The sequence below is a fragment of the Ursus americanus genome, chromosome 35, assembly GCF_024610735.1.
Source record: "Ursus americanus isolate L20-20 chromosome 35, mUrsAme1.1.p, whole genome shotgun sequence".
NCBI classification, from domain to species: Eukaryota; Metazoa; Chordata; class Mammalia; order Carnivora; family Ursidae; genus Ursus; species Ursus americanus.
Genome location: NC_142161.1, coordinates 18,771,948 through 18,787,121, shown reverse-complemented (window position 1 = coordinate 18,787,121; position 15,174 = coordinate 18,771,948). Strand labels below are relative to the sequence as shown.

The 15,174-nt window shown below is 37.0% G+C and overlaps 1 long non-coding RNA gene across 6 annotated transcripts in view; it reads right to left on the bottom strand.

The window, feature by feature from the left end:
* The window catches only part of LOC123793671 (uncharacterized), a 628,690-nt gene that overhangs the window by 73,605 nt on the left and 539,911 nt on the right, over nt 1-15,174 (bottom strand). The gene's annotated exons all lie outside the window — the stretch shown is intronic.

Here is a 15,174-nt window from a genome sequence, read left to right as displayed (position 1 = left end):
GATTGATCAGTTGCATGCTATACCCAGTGCTCATTACATCATGTGCCCTAAAAAAGGAACAGCTTAAAAAACCACAATTTTGGGAAAGGTTTACAAGTCATATTAAGAGACGTTAAGATCCCTATATATCTATTTTAGTCCATTACCTTACAATAGAATGAGGATCCCCAGATGGTAAGGTATTTGCAACAAACAAGGGCAGTGAGCCATGTGCAACTTAACCATGGAAAAAATGGGTATAATTACTTCAATTTACTATGTCACTTTCCATAACAATCTAAAAGTAGGAATATCCCAAAGGAATATAAGAACAAAAAATGAAAAACAATGTATAAAACAAGAGATGGGAATTTGGCAAATTGACCAGAACCAAAAGAAACAGAGTGCTCTGCAAGGGCATAAAATGAAAAAAGAATCTAGTTCACATGATAAGGCAAGGCAGTGAAGGAAAGAACAACTGTTCAACAATTAAGTAAAATGCAGTTTCATTTTTTTTTTTTTAATTCACTAAGTACTAACATGTTTGTATCTCTGATCATTGGTATCTTTTATTTCTCTCCAGGGAGATGAGTTATTTGTAAATGATTCATTCTTAGACATTTTTGCCAAGAATCCACTCTGGCTGATACCAAAACACCAACGTTGCTAAAATGTTTCTGGGAGGTCACAGCCAGACCTGCTATGGGATTTCATGTCATCGGAAATACTCGAGTACCAAAGTTATGTAACTGGCTCAGAAATAAAAATTGTCTTATATGGCAACAAAGCCTACGGTAATCATCATACACTCTCACTATCCACACAAAGTGCAGGGAATTTCTGGCTTTTTTAACCTCCAACTTTTTTTTCCCCCCTATTAGGAACAGGCCGCAGTAGTTGCATAATTAAGAACAGAAATCACCTCTATGAAGAACTCGGGAAAATAAAAGAGGAACCGAGGGATGAAAGGGAGGTCACTCATTTTGTGTCTGCTCGTTTAAATTTTTATATGTTATAGATCTTTTATTCTGAGTGTTTGCTTCCCATAGTAAAGCCAGAGGGAAAGCAGGCTTAAACCGCGACAAGTCGTCTGTCTTGCAAAGCTCTGCAGTCAGACCAGCCCTTTGTAGTCTGGCCTAGCTCAGCTGTATGTTTTTACCTGTCAGTGTCAAAGGAAGCACAGAGAAGTGTAGTTACAACCGAACTCGAGTGATTTTCACTGCCAGCAGATAGGCCACAAACTGGAGACGATCCAGAAGCTGACTTTCTTGCTGCCTTATTTATATGCCTCTCAAAGGAACTTTTTTTTCCCCCCTACCAAATAGTTGGGGCAAGATGCACCGGAATTAGGACATAATCTAGGAAGATAATAGTTAGCTTGAGCTGGTTTCAAAGAATTATTAGGCTCCTGAAAGGAAAAAAAAAAAAAAAAAACATGAGGACAAACCACAAATTGTTGGGAAAAAATGGTGAGAGGCAAAGTGCTCATCAGGGTAAGTACACTCCTTAATCCCCATCACTTACATTTTTTAAAACATTTTTATTTGTCAGAGAGAAAGAGAGACAGCGTGCATGCACGAGCACAAGCAGGGGGAGCAGCAGGCAGAGGGAGAGGCAAGCTCCCCGCTAAGCAAGGAGTCCCATAGGACTAAATCCCAGGACCCTGGTATCATGACCTGAGCCGAAGGCAGACGCTTAACCAACTGAGCCAACCAGGCATCCCAATTCCCATCACTTATTTCACCCATACCCCCATTCACCTCTCTTCTGGCAACCATCAGTTTGTTCTCTATAGTTAAGAGTCTGTTTCTTGGTTTCTCTCTCTCTTTTTCCCCTTTGCTTGTTTTGTTTCGTAATTTCCACATATGAATGAAATCATATGTATCTGTCTTTCTCTGACTGGCTTATTTTGCTTAGCATTATACTCTCTAGCTCCATCCATGTCATTGCAAATGGCAAGATTTTATTCTTTTTTATGGCTGAATATATATATATATACACACACACACATACACACACACATACACATATTATCTCTTCTTTATCCATTCATTTATCAATAGACACTTTGGCTATTGTAAATAATGCTGCAATAAACTTAGGGGTGTATAATTCCCTTTGAATTAGTGTTTTTGTATTCTTTGAGGAAATACCCAGTAGTGAGATTGCTGGATCTTAGGGTAATTCTATTTTTAACTTTTTGAGGAAACTCCATACTGTTTTCCAGAGTGGCTGCATCAGTTTGCATTGCCACCAACAGTGCAAGAGGGTTCCTTTTTCTCTACATCATCGCCAACACCTGTTGTTTCTTGTGTTGTTGATTTTAGCTGTTGTTACAGGCATAAGGTGATGTCTCTTTGGAGTTTTGACTTGCATTTCCCAGATGTTAAGTGATGATGTGCATCTTTTCATGTGCCTGTTGGCCGTCTGTATGTCTTCTTTGGAGAAATATCTGTTCATATCTTCTGCCCATTTTTAGATTATTTGTTTTGGGGGGGTGTTAAGTTTTAGAAGTTCTTCGTAAGTTCTTTGGATACTAACCTTTTATCAGATATGTCATTTGCAAATACCTTCTCTCATTCTGTAGGATGCCTTTTAGTTTTGTTTCCTTTGTTGTGCAGAAGCTTTTTATTTTGATGTCGTTCTAATAGTTTATTTTTGCTTTTGTCTCCCTTGCCTCAGGGGTCCTATCTAGAAAAAAAGTTGCTATAGCTGATGTGAAAGAAGTTACTTCATGTGTTCTCTTCTAGGGTTTTTATGGTTTCAGATCTCACATTTAGGTCTTTCATCCATTTTGAATTTATTTTTGTGTATGGTGTAAGAAAATGGTCCAGTTTCAGTCTTTTGCAGATGCATGCTAACATTTTTAAATCTCTTAATGTTATGCCTAGCTACTCATACCTGTCAATGTAACATATTGATTATCCCAAGGTCAAGGACAAAAGGCATTATATATTGAACATTTAATGAAAGCCATTTCCACTGGTGTCCACTTCTTTAGAATATTTCTGAGGGAGAAATCTATTTAAGTGAATTGCTTAAACATGTTTCATTCAGGTCTGGTGACTTAAGTTTCATAATTCCAAAAACTTCTTTCAACAATTCTTTCTGCAAGTAACATCTTAGTCCCACTGGGTTTTATGTAAAGCTATATAGCATGTAAGAGAAAATGCATGGTGTCAAGGGACTTTCAACCTAAAAGACAAAACTTGAAAATTATGAATCAACTAAATATACTCTTTGATAAGGCAACTGGATATGTATCTAAGGACCTACACTTGAGAAATAAAAATCAGGCAGATTCTTGTACTTAGAGGCTCTGAGGCATAGAAGATCAGCCTGAAGAGGCTTTGCGTGATGGAAAGCTTTACAGTAGATTTGGAAAGTGCCTAGGTACAGTATTACTATATCTGGAAGAGAAATGTATATTCCCTCATTTCCCTGTTCACACAATTCTCTCAGCTATTTATAATTAGTAGCACTTTCTAAAAACAGTCTTGATAAGTGCTTTACAAATAAATAGAACCTAAGATACAAATTTTAGAACCTCAGATGTATATGTTTTTCTATTTTTTCCCCTGATATGTGTAATTTACTAGGGGAAAGATCAAGAAAATATACACATATTCATATTTTTTTACCTGTCCCTTCCCCCTAAAAATCATGTCAATTAAAAAAAAAAAAGATTTCAATTCCATTTTGGATCATATTATTCTTTCCTTTCTTCTTCAAATGAGTCCTTGAATCAACTGTTAGCCATTTGACTTCCCAGAGGTTTTCCTATCACTCACAATTAAAATAGAAAACTGTATATCTTGAGGAGCATAAAATATTATGTCATTTGTTGTTCAAAAATATTTCTAAGACTCTAAATAACTGGAAAAGTTATTAATTTATGATTTTTTTCCATTTTGAAAAAGGCAAAGGACATATTAATCGTATCTTATAAAGCCGCTATGTTTTGTTGTGTTTGGTTTTGATTTGAGTTGACCAATTTCTTTTGTCTTATTGTGGAGTGAGGGATGTGAACACTAAGGAAATAAGGAAATTTGCTAATTGATCTCTCTGCTGAAGTTACAGGAATTCTTTATTTCAAGAAGAAAGATACTATCTATCTCTTGTCTTGCATTTGACTTCAGGCTGGAAAAGCACCATTAGTATAGTAACTATACCTAGCATTCCAGCTTTAGCATGTTTCCTTTATTTAATTTCTATCCTTAGGCTCCAGATATGTGGAAAACTTCTCTCAGATCTATGATGTGCTATCAGACAATTTCTTAGGAGTACTTATCTTGCCTCTCAGGATAGGTCTCTTCATGTTAACTTGGAAAAATGCAAAGACATTGAAAAGGTAGAGAAGATGCGTCCATCTGAGGAAGTAACCAGAACCACCAAATAACACATTTTGTAGTAATTTTGGTTTTTAGAAAGGTCACCTTTCTGATATCAGATACTTATAGAATTTTCCTTTGAAAATTACAAGAAAAGTTTCATGTTGTTTTTTTTCCTCCCAGACACCAGGTACCAATGTGGATTTGTATTTCCCTAGATTTTTAACTCTCTATAAAGTGAAAGTAATAAATAAAGTGAAATCTGTTTTATTTGTCAGAGAAACCTTTGGACAAGAGATGCCTTGAAATTGTTCTCCTTAACTTTCATTTGGTATAGTAGAAAGAGGATGGGCTTGGAACAAGGCAGAACTTTTTTTTTTTTTTTTTTTTTTTAACCAAACAAATAACTACTTTAGCTTCACAATCTTGGGCCAATTGTTTAAACTTGCTGAGTCCCATTTTCCTCAACTTCAAAAAGTATCACAGTGATAGCTATCATGCAGACTTCTTGTGACAATCAAGTAATAAAATGGAAAGCACCTATCTCCGAACCTAACCTGCGAGGAGATAAAAATGCCCCTTTATTTCTCAGTGCTCCTGTGAAAAGCCATAACCTCCTAAGACACAGAAAGGTATGTGACATATGGTAGGGAATGTATGCTTTCAAGTCCCCTAGAAACATTTTACTCTTCACATACCATGAGAATTAGATCTGTAGTTAATTGCTCTAACCGAGGAGTGCCAAATGCTCTGAATTAGGTCCCTAGGTTAAGCCCCAAGTTAATAGGAAGCACTGTTTCTTTGTTTACATTTCAAAAAATAAGAATCTAGAACTTGGAATTAGATCCAGGTCATAATGTAGGAGACATCCATGGTTTATAGGACTCTTGGAAAGATGCATTTATATTTCAAAGGTTAGAGTAAAAACCTAAGATTCTTTTCATCCTGCCTCAGGATAAAGCGTTGGCTGTCATATATATATATATATATATATATATATATATATATATATATATATATATATATATATATATATATATTCCAATATTCTCTGTTCCTCACCTAGGACAGATTTTGAAATTTGTATGCATAGGACATTTGACCTTTCATAGAGACACCCCTGGGGTAAGGATCAGCGTGTAGAGAACAACATGATCATGATTTGCTTTTTAAGTAGATAATAATGTGATGGATTTAGAATACCTTGTGTGCACATTCAATACAAAATTATATTCATAATTTTATCATTTATCACATTCAAAATAAATTAAAAAATGAGTTTGAAAATCCAACAATGGTTGTATCAGTGTTTCAGAACATTTTGCTTAATAAACAAACAAACCAAAATAATCTTGGATTCAATCGCCAGGTTAAGAGTAGTTCTCAAGTGAGCTTTGCAGTCATATTTTCCTAGAGGGAAAACATCCAATATTTTTTAAAGATTTTATTTATTTATTTGACAGAGAGAGAGAGAGAGAGAGAGTGCACAAGCACAAGCAGGGGGAGCTGCAGAGGGAGAGGGAGAAGCAGACTCCCCACTAAGCAAGGAGCCAGATGTGGGACTCGACCCCAGGACACTGGGATCATGACTTGAGCCAAAGGCAGATGCTTAACTGACTGAGCCACCCAGGCACCCCTCTACTTTTCTAAAACATCCACAACATTGAGCTGGTGGCAAGTGGAGACCACAGGTCTCAACATCATTACCACAGACAGAGACATACACACAGACACAGACACATGCACACACACAACAGTTAATGACTTTACCTATGTGGAAAGAACACCACTTAATTAGATGCAAGACCAATTAATCAATATTAGTTGATTTGACTTAGAGTGCCCAGTAAGTGAAAGTCATATCTATCTCTGCTTAGGTTTCTGTCACCTAGATATACCTTTCAACCTGTCAATATTTTATAAGGATGCTCAATGTCATTGGTGTTACGTCATTCTTTTAGGCTTCAGGAGTTGGTTTCCCAAGGTCATAAAATCTCACTGCTTTAAAAACTTAAGTAGTCTAGGAGATGGCATGATATAGGATTATATTCCCAGAAGGCTTAATAATGCAAATTGTGGGGTATCATAGTGACCTTTCAGCTACACCCGTAACTTTCACAATACTGACTGGAAAGCAGACAAGCAGCATGTTTAGCCTGTTGCTGACCTTGAGCTAGTTACTCATTCACCAAAGCACTATTTGAATTCAACACTGGCATTCATACTTGAACTTAGACTAGAAACAGGGACACTGCATGCATACAAAAATGATTAATTTCAGAATTCAATTAACTGATAAACTGTTTCATTGTTCTTTAGGTATTTTTCTGTTTCTGGTTTTAAAATTAAGTCCTTTTTCAATAAGTTTTAGTAAAATTGCTTGAATCAACCTTCTAAAGAGAGTTGTTCCTAATGGCATCTGTTTTTCTCAGCTATTTATAGCAATCACCTGTTTATCTGTACAAAAACAGGTATTGACTGCACTCTATGTTCATAACATGCTAGACACTGGTGGGGCAAAAAGATATAAAAACTATTGAGAGTTTTGGGGCTCCTGGGTGGCTCAACTGGTTATGCATCTGACTCCTGATTTTGGCACAGGTCATGATCTCGAGGTCATGAGAAATGAGCTACATGTCGGGGTCCATGCTCAGTGGGCAGTCTTCTTGAGATTCTCTCTCTCCCTCTGCCCTTCCCCACCACTCTCTCTCTCTCTCTCAAATAATAAATAAATAAATAAATCTTTAAAAAAAATATTGAGTGTTTTATAATCTCATTGGGGAGGAGGTCCAGTGCCAAAACAGCGTGCTGCTGAATATAAATTCTACAGAATTTTAAAAAAGGTAAGATGATTGTTAACCTCCATGAGCAGAGAAAGCTTCATAGCAATGGGGGAAAATATTCCTTGCGTGCAGAAGTGGGTTGACAAAGGGGGTGGGAGTTGGGATGAAATGGGTGAAGAGGGTCAAAAGGTATAAACTCCTAGTTATAAAATAATCAAGAGGATGTAATGTATACCACGATGACAACAGTCAATAATACTATATCGTATATGTGAAAGTTGCTAAGAGAGCACGTCTTAAAAGTCCTCATCATAAGAAAAAATATTTTTTGTAAGTATGGTAACAAATTTTAACTGGATTTATTGTACTGATCATTTCACAGTATATACAAATACCAAATCATGTTATATATCTGAAACTAATAAAATGTTATATGCCAACTATACCTCAATTAAAAAAAAAATAAAAGCATCCCTGTGTAAAGAACAAAAAAAAAAAAAAGTGAAAAGGCAAGAAAGAGAAAGTTATGTCTGTGGATGACTGAGGCAATGGTTTTTCATGGATCATATGGTTAACATAAAAATAAAGCGGCAAATAGATTATAAGACTATATGAAGACCAGATTATAGAGCCCTATTAAAGGGAGCCCAAGACTATTTCAATAATTTAAGTAACTGAGAATCTGTTAGTTTGATTAAAACTAAATTCTTACTTCCAGAGCAATTCTTTATCTCAAAATGAGTGATTCTTTGCACCATTAGCATAGATTCATAACCCTTTTCCATAGCCTTTAGAGAAAAGGAAGGGGTCCAAGAGAATTATTGTTGTTCATTGTTCCCTATGGGTTATAGTTTCTGCTGCTGACAAGGGAGCTCGTGGAGAGAGAGTGATTCTAGCAGTCCACAAGTGCTCAAGGATCCCGACTGCTTCTGCAAAGAAGAAACAACTCACTTGCCAGAGGGTCTCAGCAGGGACAACAGCAGCAAAGCAGACCAAGGGCAGGTCCTGATGCCTTATGTAGCCCTAAAAGAAGGCTCTAAGTCCTCTTAATTTATAGGCTCACCCTTGTTAAGAGTAGCCTTGCTTCAGAAGCCAAGCTGTACAAACACAAGTAATGAACCAATCTTTTCAAAACTCATTGAAGAACATACTCCAATATTTGAAACACTGAATTGTTTCCTCATTGAACCACTGCATTTTAATGAAAGTGAATCATCCAACTTTGTATTAAGCCAACAGACCAACATTTCTTGCTCCTAGAAAATGGTTTAGACCTTTTATTTGTTTCTCAGAGCTTGAAACAGGGTTAATTAAATTAATAAATTAATCTATAAATTAGAGAGTATGTTATAACACGCAATCACATTTGAATATCTCCTGCTACCCAATTTTTGAGTACCTGCAATATAACAGCTACCTCAAATGTTTCGATCTCCTGTGGGACAGGCAATACTAATGTTATCTCTCCCAGTTTACAGATAAAGAACTTGAGCCCATAAAAGGCCAAAGTCACCTACCCATAATCACACAGCAGGAAAGTAATTAAATTAGGATGTAGATCCAGACCTTATAACATTAAACCTTATATTCTTTGAATTGCATGAGTCTGCTTTCCCAGCAAAAACTCAACTGTATGCTAAATAGGAAAGTGATATTTTAAAAATAATGAATTGGAGGCTTATTGGGGTAGAAAGACCCTTGGAAGCAGGGCTGAGGAAATGAAAGCCTGGCCAACTGTTATGAGACTGAACAGAGGGTAACTGATGCATCCATCAAATCACTCATTTACTCAAAAAGCACTTAACAAACACCTACATGCTCAGTGCTGAACAGATGGGGTTACAGCAAGCATGACGCTGGGGAGAGTACACGTCAGTGATGTCATGTGCCTTGACAGAAATAAGGAACAAAGGTAGGCAAGCTAGCTAAAAAGTCAAGTCGCCATTCTACTTTAGGTATATTATGCCGAGGTAAGAATGATTTATATAGACCGCACATTTGTCAATTCATTGCTGGAATTCAGAAGAGGAGTTGTGTCTAGAAATAAATTATTGAGAAATTGCATGGCAATGTAGTTTAAAATCATGACTACGAAGCCAGTCACAAAGAACTACATATTATGTGATCCCAATTAAAAGAAATGTTCAGAATAGGCAAATCTATAGAAACAGAAAGTAGATTAGTGGTCTCCCAGAGCTGCAGGAAAGAGGTGGGAGATTGCAGGGTGATGGTTGGAGAGTGCATGGTTTATTTTTCAGGTAATGAAAATTTTATAAAAATGATTGTGGTAATGGATATGCACCCTGTGAATATGCTAAAAACTATTGAACTGTACACTTTAAATAGTGAATTATATGGGAATGTGAATTATATATTAATAAAGCTGCTAAAAACAAAGCTGTAACTATAGATGAGTTATCAGGATAAGAAATAAAGAAAATTCAAAGGACTAAAGAGACTGAGGAGTAGCTATAATTAAACAGAAAGAAGAAGGCTGTAAATAAGGAGGCAAACAATACCTTCAAAAATCTTACTGAGCAAATGTCCTAGATTTGAAGTAAACTGAGTAAAAGGCATGAATGCAAGATTTTCCTAAGGGAAAAGGAGAATGGCAACTTTAAGTAGGTCCAAGGCTCTGTCCAAATTCTAGAATTGTGGTAGACTAGGTGTACTATCTAGTCTACAATTTCTCAGAATAGAGCGGCAGAGGGCAAATCCAATCAAGTCCTTAGAAGGATGCTTAGAGTCAAGAATGAGAGAGAACAAGAAGCAAATGCCAGGAATGAAGGGTCAAAAGCAGGATTATAGGAGCACCTGGATGACTCAGTCATTGAGTGTTTGCCTTCAGCTCAGGGCGTGATCCCAGGGTCCTGGGATCAAGCCCCACATTGGGCTCCATGCTCCATGCTGGGAGCCTGCTTCTTCCTCTCCCACTCCCCCTGCTTGTGTTCCCTCTCTCACTGGCTGTCTGTCAAATAAATAAACAAAATCTTAAAAAAAAAAAAAAAGGCAGGATTATAAAAGTGGGATGGAATCCAGAGTTATAAACTCTCCAGAAAGGAGTTGGATACTAATATAGGAGGCATTCATTAAGTCATACAATACATTATTTCTTGAACATTAATTATGTAATAATAAAGAACAAAAATCTTAATGTCCTTCCTGGTGGAACTAATAGTTGACTAGCAAAGGTAGTTATTTTTAGAATCACTGATAAAAATGCAAAGTTCTAACTGGAGGAAAACAAGAGAATCCTAAAAGACCATCCTGGGATGACTATTATCATGGAGATAGAAAAGGCTACATTGAGAAAGCAATGCTTGAATTGCAATTTGAGAATTAAAAATAAATAAATAAAGAGGTATTTTTGGAAAGTATATTGGATACAAAGGATTGAAGAGTGCACTGTGAATGGGGCAAAGAAACTAAAGAGTTTCTTACAAACCATATAGGGTCTTACAAGTCATCTAAAAGAGGTTTTCTTTATCCAAAGAACAATGAGATATTATCAAAAGATTTTAAGTGTGTGGAGGGGGTATGGTAACATAATCAAATTAACATTTGCAATATAAAGAACTAATTGAAGGGGTGCTTGGGTGGCTCAGTCAGTTGAGCTTCTGACTCTTGATTTCGGCTCAGGTCATGGTCTAAGTGTCCTGAGATGGAGGCCTACAGCAGGCTCCATGCTCAGTGGGGAGTCTGCTTCAGATTCTCTCCCTCTCTCTCTGCTCCTCCCCCAAGCTTGCACACACTCTCTCTAAAATGCATAAATGAATCTAAAAAAAAAAAAAAAAAGGAAAAGAAAAAGAACTAATTGAAGAAAGGCTGAGTGAATGCAGATAGTCAGGTCATGCTGACATCATCCAAGCAAAAAATCATGATAGCTTAGATGAGGGTGGTAGTGATTATGGTAGAGATGGAGAAAAAAAGGGGCAAATTCAAATAATATTTAAGAGGAAATTTTGGCAGGATTTGTTAAAGCACTGAATAAAGGGTCACAAGGGAGAGAGAAAGGGTGTCAGGCTTGACCTTGTGCTTTTGGCTTATGCCACTGAATGGTGCCATTCTTTAGATAAGTAACAACGAAAGTAGTGAATTGGAAGAGAAAGATGACAAGGCCAGCTTTCATCTCCGTATAGGTCATAGTCAGAGCACTGGATATGGATCAAATCACCAAGGGGATAGGGAGTGAAGAATGAGAACATTAAAAAACCCCAGGACTGTGCTGAGATAAAATGCAAAGAAGATACAGAAGGAATGGATAGAAATTCAGAAGGAAAAGGATGGGGGTGGGGACACTAACATGGAAACTCAGGGAGGGTAGTTTTCAAGAAGATGGTAGGCATCAGTTTTAAGTGATGGAGAAGCAGCAGTGAGGTCACTGATGAATTTATTGAGTGCTCTACCAGGGCAAAGAATGGGCAGGAAGCTAGATTGTGTGGCTTTAAGTGGGAGTGGGATATACTGAGACAATGAAATTCTGAAAAAATAAAAATGATAATTCTTAAAACCTATTTGGTAATTAAAGGAAGGAGATGAGGTGGTAGTGATGGGGGGACAGGTGGTAAACTAAGGGACTTTATTCATGTGTTGTTTGATTTTTAATCAACGCAAACCTGAAAATATATATATTTTTTAATTAGTGGGGAAAAAATTCCACTAGAGAAAGAAAAGCTAAGCACATAAGATAAAGGATAGTGACAATTCCTGACAGTAAAGATGGGAAGTGAAATGCAAAACACCAGTGCAGAGCTTGGGGTTGGTCATAATGCTTTGAAGAGCCAGAGCTGGTTAAGACATTTATGAAGCTGTGGGTGTGCGGCGTGTGAACGTAAAAGTCTCATTTAATGACAGAGGTTGTGACAGGCAAGATCGGGTAAAGATTTCCTCATTTAAGACAAAAGGAGGCCTCTGACTGTTTCTAAGCAGGGGAATGAGTCAACCACAGGAAGAGATGGAGAAGGAATGCAATCTCTGTAATCGCTACTCTGTGGAACCAGGTGAGCAATAAAGAAGAGACGGCAGGGGGAAAGGACTACTAAGCTGCATAAACTCATTGAAGATTTTTTTTTCTATTATTTTGGTTCTTGTGTATCTCATCTCCCAAGTCCACAGCTTTCCACATTTGTCTAGTTTAAATTTGTTCAATAACTCTAGCAGACCAATATTCCCAGATTAAGATTGCTTATTTTGAAAACTAAACATTCACAAGAATATTTGGTTCACGGTCCTAATTCAGATGTTTTTACTTTTGCCTAGAGAGTTTAGAATAAAATTCTGGAAACCTAGACACATGGAGCTAGAAATGATCTTTTTTTCATAATCCCTTACAATTTCTTCCGTGACAAGAACATAGCAAAATTATATACTTCTAAAAATTGAACTGTTGATTTACTATAAACCCATTTCAGTATTCCACATAAAATTACTTAGAAACATTATTTCTACAATGCCCTTATTATGTTATATGGTGCAATAATGAGGCATGTTCCTTTTCTTTATTGAAAATGTTAAAATATCATATAATTATGGGAATGTATTATTTATTCTCTAGACTTAAATTGATCCTTTTTGATAGTCAGACAACCGTACTTTGTGGCATTTACATTGGACTTTGAGTGTAGACAGGAATATGAAATACATTAAAATTAATGAAATACAAATTAAAGAAATATAAATCCACCTTGAGCATAATTTACAATTTCTTTTGTGCTGTGTCTTAGTTCATTCAGGCTGTAAAATATCACAGACTGGGTAGCTTATAAAAAAAACAGAAATTTGAGAGCAACATGCCTACGTTTTATTGTCACCACTAAAACACATAGCTCACCCAGGACTGTCCATCTGTGAAAAAGACACACTGCAGTGGTGGGAAACGCAAAGAGAATGTGAAAGACTACTCTCAGAAATGGGTGGAAGCACAGGCTCAGGGCTTGATCAACAAAACAACTGCTGCATTTCAATAAGGAAAGATATTTCCTACTCCTGCATGGACAAGGATCCCACTTACCCCTCAGTCTCCCAGGTCCTCCTCACCCTTGTATAATGCCAGCACCCAATATGGGAGGCCCTCCCATGATGCCAATGATGGCCCCTCCTCCTCCTGGGATGATGCCAGTGGGACCTGCTCCTGGAATGAGTCTGCCTATGGGAGGCCACATGCCAGTAATGCCAGGGCCCCCAGTGATGAGATCTCCTGCCCATCCCGTGATGGTACCCACGCGGCAAGGAATGACTCAGGATCAGACAGATGAGGAAAGAGGGGGGAGCCTCTTTTATACCCATTTTATATTACTTGTTCTGCTTCCCCAAGAGATCATGGTGCTGTTACTCAGTGTTTTTTTAACAGCAGGACAAGGAAGACGTGTTCCTCCTTCCTATCAAAGAGAGAATAGTTTTGGCAGGAGTAGTGTGATTAAAAAAAAAAAAATTCATTTGTCTTGTGAAATGTGAAAATAAAATTGTCAACTGTTTTAGCTGGAAAAAAAGACAAAACAAAAACCACACACAGAAATTTATTTCTTATAGTTCTGGAGGCTAGCATAGTCTGAAATCAAGGTGCCAGAATGGTCAGCTGAGGGCCTTCTTCCAGTCAGAGATTTGTCATTATATTTTAGGTAAAAGTAGCAAGCTAGCTCTCTGGGGCCTCTCTTGTAAGGGCATAATAACATTCATGCAGGCTCTGCCCTCCCGACCTAAACACCTCTCAAAGGCCCCACACCTCCTAATACCATTACATTGGGCATTAGATTTTCAATACATGAATATGGGGGGGTATACATACTTTCAAACCATAGCATATTGTAATATATATATTTTTACCTATACCAGTTCCAATGTAAAACGCACCACCACTTCTTCATGCCAAATAAACCTGAATATACTGAACCATACTATTTGCAGGAAGCCAGCAAGGCTGATAAAACATGTAATGTGCTAATTAGCCGGCAGAACTTCTCCTCTAATGGCACATCTTTCCCCATTCAAAATAACCATGACAAGACAGGAGCAAATCACATGTGTCAACTGTTAAGATTATCATAAGTTCTGGCTAAAAATGCCTTTGCAAGTACTATTATATTCCCTGGACAGTTTAGAAAAGCATAGTCATGATATTTTCCTATCTAGTAGCTTTAAATTATTTCATAAGTGACCATTACAGTAGAGTGGGAAAAAAAAATGCATGAGCCAATCTGTACAGACTGCATGGCTGTTAGAGTTGATCAAATAGGAAGCAGGTTTAAATGCAATATAGTCCTTCATTCTTTCCTAGAAGGGGTACACCCAATATTCTTAGAAAGTTGGCTAAACTGGCTTTGATGCTTTCCGTAAGTTGTAAAGTTCTTTATCCTAACCTTTTGGAAATTGTATAAGCTAACATAACTTCTAATTTCCATACATAATTTCTATTGTAATTTCTGGATGTATACATTTATATAGCATTTTTTGAAAATTCAACTATATAAAAATATTAGTAAAAACTTATGGTAAGATTTTCATGGAAGGAAATGGCAACTTGCCCTTTCCTACTTACACATCCTGGATTTCCCCCTAGACAGCATGGGAGTGGGGGTAAAAAATAAAGTATGGGAAGAAAGAGACCTGAATTTTAACCCCTACTCAACCATTGGCCTAACTGAAAAATTAGTCTAGTGGATAGTAGACTGCAGTGATAAGACCAATCTTTACATATCTGGCAGGCTGTCTTATGCAAAAGATATTGGGCTTAATGTATGTGCCTCCAAATGTTTTTTGATTCAAGATGAGAATGCTTTCTAGATATCAAGCCTAAAGATATTTTACCCTCTAAGAGGTAATCATATTTTCAGCTTTACGGATATCACACCAGGGTTCTCGTGACTCAGACCTCTGTGTTCCATTCTAAATAGGAGAGTCATGTTCTCTCCGTAATGTTCTCTCTGAGCCTCAATTTCCTCATCTCAGAAAAAAAGAAGCCATCATAGTTAAAGAGTAAAGCAGTCAAATTTAAAACCGAGATAGGGGATGAAGAGACAAAAAATATGAACTCTGTTATATAAGCCCCACTGGGTAGCTTCACTATAAAAACTTAATCTTGAAGT